The sequence below is a fragment of the Gymnoscopelus microlampas genome (assembly GCF_963454915.1).
Source record: "Gymnoscopelus microlampas genome assembly, chromosome: 6".
Classification (NCBI taxonomy): domain Eukaryota; kingdom Metazoa; phylum Chordata; class Actinopteri; order Myctophiformes; family Myctophidae; genus Gymnoscopelus; species Gymnoscopelus microlampas.
The window spans coordinates 36918720-36927834 of record NC_139943.1 but is presented as its reverse complement, the minus strand read 5'-3'; positions in this window follow the sequence as shown (position 1 = coordinate 36927834).

The following is a 9115-nucleotide window of genomic DNA, read 5'->3' as shown; positions in this document are numbered from 1 at the left end:
CTTTGTGGCGTATTTGTGTTTTCCTGGGACCACCATACCATTATAATCTTGCTGGTTTAATGATGCGATAGGCATTCACTCCTAATGTGCTGTTGCGTACACACTTTCTAACAAACACCAGTTTCACAAAGAAAAGGCCTATGTGAAATGTAGTATGAAGATATTATTGGTACTGAAAAATGTATGCTCTCCCCTCAGTGCCTGACTTATCCTCACACGGGCAACACCGGCCCACAATCAAGTACAAGTCAGACCTTAGTGAGCCCTATAAAGTGGTCTGGCCATTTATGACCATGTCAAAGGCAGTACTCACACGTGGCGTGGCTGATGTTGGTAAAGTGCATCCTTGAGTGCAGAAGTAAATGAGGCTTGGCATGGTCAGGTGCCACTGTTTTAGATGATGAAGCTCACAACCCATTGCAACACGACATGTTGTGAGCTTGTCGAAAGTGTTATATTCATGTGTTTGCTACAGGTTAAATGTTATCAAATCAAATCAGTTCTTCAAATTGATTAGAAATGTTGCACGTCTTGACATTGGTAATCGATGATCTAGGACTGTCCAAAATTGGGATCGGCATCAGACAAAAAAATCTGGCATCAGTCAGGCATTAATAGAAAGCAGCACCATGTCTTTTTGCTGTTGCTGCAACCCAAATGTGTTTGTGCTGTTGAGTACAAGATGGTAAATACTCTCAATCACACACCTCTGTGCTTCCCCACCCTGGCCTGCTTATAATGTTTACTCAGGAGAGTAAACGTTCTGGCCATTTGACTGAGTGACGTGATACACAGGACGCAAGCCCTGTGGAGTTCTATAAATATGCTGTCCTGCTCATACTTGTCAGATAGTTTTCCCAAGCCAAGCACTGATAGCTTTTTTTCCCCTCTTCCTGTCTATGTATAACTACATGCATGTCAAGCTCTTTTTTTAGCCTGTGAATACGTGTCGATGATCTTGTTTTCAATTCAAAAATGTGTGCTTTATATATTCCTCAATGTTTAGTTCAAAGCACAAGCATATCAGTTGTACTGGAGAAGGGAAACTTAGTAGGGGGAGGGCCAGACAGTTTTGGTATTAAGATCAATTATGTAGAATTGGATTAAGGAGATCAGATTTGGAGGTGTCTGGCCTGATAAGCTCCAAATCCTTGAGTTCCTGCAGTGTGGAAAAGCCTATGGCCTGGAAGGACTCCAGTAATAACCACTTGTAATCTCAAAGACTAACACACACACGTACACGTACACACACACACACACACACACACACACACACACACACACACACACACACACACACACACACACACACACACACACACACACACACACACACACACACACACACACACAGTTTAGTCATTGAGATGTGACATGAATACAATGCAAGGTCATGTGACTCGGGGCAGGGATGTAAAGAGAAGTTGGAAATAGACCCAAAAAAATATTTGGATGACCATTGCCACTCTCCAGATGTTCCTCTTTGCACACACTGAATCCGGGTCACTTCTAACCACAGGGACAGCATTGTCATAAACAGGAGAACATTAACAGATTATAATAGAGTTTCGGGACACCATGCTGAGGGAATTATTTTTGCTCATAAGTGCAATACCACTCAACTGTGAACCATACCTAAATCTACTTTAGAGACGGTGCCGCCGACATGTGAGGTAAAAGGTCCCCTAACCTGAACTTTATGTCCACAGTTTTCAAAGATATGAAACATTGTTGAGCAGATTACCAATCAATATGAGGCGATGAAGAGATAAGGGTGTGTCTTTCAGAATGTGACACCACTGTGGTTGTAATCACTCATGGAAGTGTGTGTGTTTTTCTGTTGATGTGGGAGTGCAGTGTGTGCACACTGCACGTCCACAGTGTGCATCCTGCACGTCCACATCTGATGATGGAATGAGCCGCCAGTTAATGAGTCTGACATACTGCACTTACCCCTGTCACGTTGAGTCACAACGTTCCACAGGCAATAAACCTCAATGACACAACGCGAAGGCTTTGCACGGAGTGACTGAAAAGAGGATAGCTGAAGCCACAATTGATTTGTGCAGAAAGTTTACTTGCCACTTGAGAGATCCTTTTTTTTATATACATATACAGTCATTGGAATGATACAGTATGAATATAAATTATACAAATATATAAATTACATGCTGATTATGATGATTAACTTTAGTCAAATAAATGAAACAAACACACTCAGGAGATGATACTTTGGTGGCATTTTAAGATAATAAAATAAAATAAGATCAAGGGGTCATAAGAAGTTATTTGCCCTATGTAGCCTAGATCAGTGGTTCTCAAAGTGGGGGGGGGGCCCCAGCAAAAGTAGTTAACATAGCATCACAATCATTTTAACCACTTTATCCATTTATACGTTGGCTATTCAAGAACAGCAGATCTACAAGCTCACAGCGCGTCACTTCGTGCTGCGCTGCGAGCTTGTACATCTGCTATTTAAGATTATTTTGGAAGAAATATTAAAATGTTTGAATAATTTAGCATTTTTTAAAACATAAATCTTCTCTTCTGGGGGCCGCTGGAACAAAACCTTTTCAGATGGGGGTCCGCGGCCAAATACTTGTCAATTTGGGGGTCCTTGAAACGAAAAAGCTTGAGAACCACTGGCCTACATAGAGCAGCACATGCACATCAGTACATAGAGTACACAACAACAGTACATACAGTACACAACACCACCACTAGGATGGTAGTTGGGGCATGATTGCTTTTGCATACAGGTCTCTTGTGTAGTTATGACTAGTCTGGACTAATGGGGTCATCGCCATGCTGGCTTAAGTGGTGGACATTTTTGTCAAAATTCCATTTTTGCCATGGACATACAAAATGAGTGGACAATAATATTACCAGAAACACAGCTGAATGACCATAACAGGTCTGTAACTCTGAGAGTGTACAAATCTCAGTTAAGGGTGTCCCTGCAAATATGAGAACCACTAGTGCTAGTTGGACTCCTAATGTGCCATAGTGTCATAGTAAATCACTGTCATACATATTCTGAAGAAAACCTGGAGACTTGACATTCAGTAATATTCAGTAATATTAAATATTGGGGTCTTATGAGCAAAATAATAACATTATAATGGTGTGTAAAAAATAAAATCTAAAATTTGCCACGGACGAGGCCAAGTCTTTGCCACGGACACATTCTGTCCGTGTATGGACATATTGATGACCACTGGTCTGGACTAATATGGACTATTCCCATGGGGCAAAGGTCAGAGGTGAGGGTATCCCCAAAAACAGGTTAGCCGCTGTCACACGCACAGTGGAAACTGGAAATTGGCACAATGTGCGTTAGTCAGTGGCTTACCTGCTTTTAGATTTCTAGCAGAAATTCCAGAGCTGTGGAGTAAACACACAAGGGATTTGTAATAAAACTATAATAGGTCGACCATAACACCACGCAAGCCAATGTTATGACGGTTTAAATTCATATCATACAATATTTAATGTGTAAGAATATGCCCATAATCACTGCATGATCCTGGCAAAGTTGCGATACTTCGATTGATTTAACCATTATTTATATGAAATCTCATTCGGATTTAATTTTACATCCATCAGTCATACAATTTACAATAACAATTTCGCTACAGACACATTTACAAAGAGATATAAGCAAGCTGCAATAGTTAAATAATTAATCAAATTAATTGTCAAGTGGTCTATTTGTTTCCCCCCCCACTTGTAGTAGCCTATGATAGGTAGTAAATATAATGTACATCCATAGGCACCGTGCATCTGCTCACCAGACCCCTATATGGACAGAATAAAGAATCATGGCACATAAAGGGAGCTATAGACCATCTGAAAATATTTTGAGCCAGCTGGGGAACAACATTTGTGTTGTTAAAATGTTTTTAAATATATCACATAATTAATATTTTTTCTTTTATCAAAAATAGCAGATCTACAAGCTCACAGCGCGTCGCATCGCAACGCGTTGTGAGCTTGTAGATCTGCTATTTTCAAATAGCCGTATAGCCTATACTTACCCAGTCCCAAGTTTTCTCTTTTAGAAGATTTATTACAGGAGGGAAAGACATCCTTTCTCGCACTAGAGTCTCTCAATCGCGTGTCCAGACACTGAAATTGTTTTTTCCTTCAAAATCAATTAGATTGCATAGTTAAAGTTAGGTGCATTTATGGAAATAGTGTAGACTATACCACTGGAGAAGTTCTTCAGTCCACTTGCACTAGCCGAACCCTGCCCACTCCCCTCCTGCTTCTGCAACCTGACCTGCTTATGCAAATCACACCGTTGACTGTCACGGTGTCGAACCAATGAGCGGACTAGCTCTAGCAATGTGACCCGCCCTTTAAACGCAACCGTCCAATAGAAACGTGCAAGAGGCGGGTGCAACGCTGCCAATGGGTTTGGTGGGGTTCGTTAGCAGCGTTGCCATGTCGGCTTATTATAAGCAGCTTTGGCCTTGTTTTTCTATAAAGTTGCTTGTAAATATTTTTTTGGGGGCTTGTTTGTAAAGTTTTAAGTTGCTTATTTGGGCTTGTTTCCTACATGCTGTTTAAACCTGTGGTTTTCAAATCAAATCAAATTTGTATATATTTGTCTGCAGTCTGAAAATATTTTGTGCCATGTATCAGATTTGTGTTGTTAAAATATTCCAATTTTTTCCAGGTTTCTTTTGAAAATAGCAGATCTACAAGCTCACAATGCGTCACACAGAGCTTGAAGATCGGCTATTTCTAAATGGCCAATACAATGTTTGAAAGGCTCATGTGGCCCTGCAGTTGCTTCTTTTGGGCTTGTTTTCATAGACCTGGTTGCTTATTTGTCTCAGAAAGTCTGGCAACACTATTTGTTAGAGTTATAGTTGGGGTGCGGCGCGTTCATTTTCGCACGTCTTACATTAGGAATGAACCATTTTAAAACGTCATCGGTTTCCATGTCCCGGGTCGATTATGTTGATGAATGATTGCACCTTAATGCTCGCCTTGCCTTAAATATGTCGAAATACAACGGAACAGTCGTTATTAAAACCCGTTAAACGTTATTTAAACCCGAAAGGACGCAACAGACCCCTGCGATGTGAAAGTGGTTGAACTCAGCCTACTTTTGTACAGCGTTGCCCAGGGTTGCCATGTCCGGTTATTATAAGCGACTTTGGACTTGAATGAAGTCGGTTGTAAATATTGGTGGTTGAGGGTTGCGGTCTTTTGGGGTTTGTTTCTAAAGTGTAGTTGCTTATTTGGGCTTACTTCCAATTATTTAAATCACTGGTTTCAGGAAAATGTTTTGTGCCAAGGAGCATTTCTGTTGTTTGAATGTTTCAAAAATATTCCAAATATTCCACACTTTATGCAAGAGTTTAAAAAAAAAAAAAACAGCAGAGATCAGCTATTTTCAAATAGCCGATGCATATAGGTTTAAATTGCTCATGTGGCCTAGTTGCTTCTTTTGGGCTTGTTTTCCCAGACATGGTTGCTTATTTCTCTCGCAGAATCTGGCAACGGCGGTACAGTGTTGCCATGAGGAGAGTGTGGTTGTGCACGTACCAAGGATGCAGCATGACAGGACTGGGGGGTGGAGCAGGGGGGGGGGGGGGCGCTTCTGTACTTCTGTACACAGAGAGAACATTTAGGGAACACTCAATTATTTACATCGTCATCTGCCTGGGACAGGAAGGGGTCGCTTATATTTAACTCTGAGAGATGTAAATGTAACCCGTTAGGGTCCATACATTCATACATACACATACATACACACACGCGCTTTTCTTAGCACCCAAACTAAGTCGCCTTTATACAACAAAAGAAAACATAATAAACAACTTTATTAGGAGAACATTTGTTAAAAGGCAAAACATTGAGCAAGGAAAAAACAACAACAACTAAAAGGCAGAAAGGGAGATTGAATGGAGAAAAACATGGATATGTGATTTTAAAGCAAACATTAATAAAGTAAACAGCCTATAAATAAACAAAACTTAAATTAGGTAGGCTATACGACACACAACCAATAAATAACATAGAGCTACAATTTTAGTTGTATCGGTTGTATCAACAATACAATACAGCATTATGTTCAAGGGAACACAATGTCCCATTATGTTATCCACTGGTTATAGGCTCTAAACTGGTTACTCGCCTCTAGTTTGTTCTATGCAATATACTTAAATAAACAGCATTATAGGCTTGGCCCCGTGACGCAACTGTTTTAACCGATCCGTGATATTGTTTTTTTATTGTGATACAAAACATACATTAACCACTTCAGCCCTTTACTTCAGCTATTTGAAAATAGCAGATCTACAAGCTCACAATGCTTCACGATGCGATGCATTGTGAGAAAATAGATCGGCTATTTTCGAACGTTTTTTTTAATACTTTTTGAAAACATTCTGCAAAATGAGTTCTTTTACATTTGTACAAAGTATATTTTGATGCCAATGCAATCAAGTAAATCAAGTAAATTCTGAATACAGGACTTTTACTTGTAACAGAGTATTTATACATTGTAGTAATGATACTTGTACTTAAGTAAAAAACAATACTTCTTCCACCTCTGCCCGTGATACACAGTAGGAAATCAGTATTACTGGGTGTTATGTAATAGATGTTTTTCCTCTATATACAGTAACCAGTAGGGGGCGACAAAGTCTTTATGGGTTTGACATCTCGACTTTGATCTATGTGCCAGTGTGTGCAATTTCAGTGACTCAAAAGATTGAAATTTACTACTACTACTACTACTGTAATAGTTAAAGGGATATTTCACTTTAAAATAAAATAAACATTCAAATTAATTAATCAAAATAAATGAAAACATTTAATGGAAAAGGCCTGTGATTTTTCCATTACTTTTTATTTTTATTTTATTTGAAAGTGAAATATTGATTGATTGAATACTTTTTTAACAGTTTGCAAAGACAAGCACAGGGAAGTACAGTTCAATACAAGGTCTGTTAAGAGGATATAATATCCCTTTAAGGGTATTCATTCAACAGTTTGTATATTGATCATGTCATTCACAAGGCATGGTATGATTTTTCTTTCTTTTCTTTTTTCTTTAATCTTAATCTATAGTCCAAGAAAAAAACTGGTGCATTTAATTTTCATCTGGTGCATCTGATTTGCGTCAGCTTGAAATATTGTTCTGTTATAAAAGCAGGTGGGCACATTTCTTACAATAGAAAAAAAGTTAAAAGTTAAAAAGTTAAAATGTATATTTTGTTTTGTAACACAGCTTGGAAAATGGATACAGGCTACTTAAAGCTATACTATATACTATAGGCTAACTATACCCTGACTAGGGTCACTCAACAACAGTTGTTGTTTTTACTTAAGTACTTTACACTTTTTGACTGACGTATTACTTTATTATCATTACATGTATTATAATTATAATAATTATTTATTTGAGAGAAAAAACATAAAGGCCAACTGGGTGCCCACATGATGACAGGAGATAAAAATGTTTTAAAAGTGTATTGAATGTGCTTCTAGGATCAGAGGGAATCTAGATTTAAAATGGAAGAGGAGATCCGAGCACTCAAGTTTTATTTTATAAAAATGCCAACATGTTTCGACCAGTTAAGGTCTTCATCAGTTCTTGCCCTGATGAAGACCTTATAAGTTATAACCGGTCGAAACATGTTGGCATTTTTATAGAATAAAATTAGTTTTAACTTGACTTTCTCTCCTCCACATTTTTTTAGTGCTTGGATCTCCTCTTCCTATTATTTACTTTAATTATTATCTATCTGTATGTTGGACATATTCTGAGTCTGCCACACCTACATGTCAGTGCTCATTAATACACATAATGAGAACGTTACAATTAATTAACTAATTAATTTAGAATCTTTAAATCAGTAGGGGCCTTAGCTTAGTTGCCAGAGAGGCAGTCTGGTAATCAGAAGGTCACCGGTTCGCCTCGCAAGTCCCCTAACCTTCCAAACTCCCTAACTGCTCACCCCAAGACTCTGTCTGAGCACTGAATTTATTAACTTTCTGATTTCTTTTTTACGTTTGTGGGAAAAAAAATCAGAAAGTTAATACATTTCATTTGTAACACAATTTATATTTGACACAAATCTCAAAGTGCTACATTGCAAGAAAAAAATGTGATTTAAAAATAATTCAAAATAATAATAATAATAATAATAATAAAAACAATGAAATGACTCATAGTCTAAGTTTAAAAACACACAAGGCATCAATAAGTCCATCTAGGCTTCTTGTTAAAGAAAGTTTTGTCCCCTTCTAAAAGTGTCAAGAGACTGTGATAAGTCAAAGCCTACACCCCCCCCCCCCCCCCCCCCCAACTGTTTACTGTACATATTTTTATGTTCGATGTTCTACTCTTTTATATGATGTTTTTGCATAGTTTCGTATTGTATATTTGTCCGTCATAAATGTTTCGATGAATTGAGTACAAGGGACCCCCCAAAAGCCATAGTGCTTTCTTGGGTTTAAAATCCTCTTAATCCTTGTATTGAACTGTAGGCCTCCTACTTCCCTGAGCTTGTCTTTGCAAACTGTTAATAAAGTATTCAACCAATCAATCAAAGATGGTCAGGGAGGGAGGGCATTCCACTGCCCGAGGAGCAGCTGAGCTGAAGGCCTGGTCCCCCGTGGTGAGGGGAGCAGGTGGAGGTCGAGGGTTCCATGAGTTCCTTCAGATAGGAGGGAGCATTGCTGTGTGGATGCACTGATGGTGGGTAAGGAGTGCATATCTGTCATGATTTGTGTGCGTGGGATCTCATTTTAAACAAGCTTAGTGCTTTATGAGTTATCCAATTTAGTAGACCTTGTATTGTGAATTGTACTTCCATGTATGTTTCTCATGCCTTACTAAATAAAGTACATCAATCAAACCTTGAACCATAACTCTATGCCATGTACTAAGTAAGTTGACAAATGAGAGAATAAAATATGCCCCCCCCCCTTCCCCTAAAAGACCACAGACCAGATATAATCTATCAAAAAGGAAGGGTGGGATTATTACACATGAATGCAATCAAACAATATACTTAATGCAATTAAACATTGCACTTGTGCAAAGAGGCTTCACATGGCCATCCTTCCCCTTTCTCAATATAAATAAATG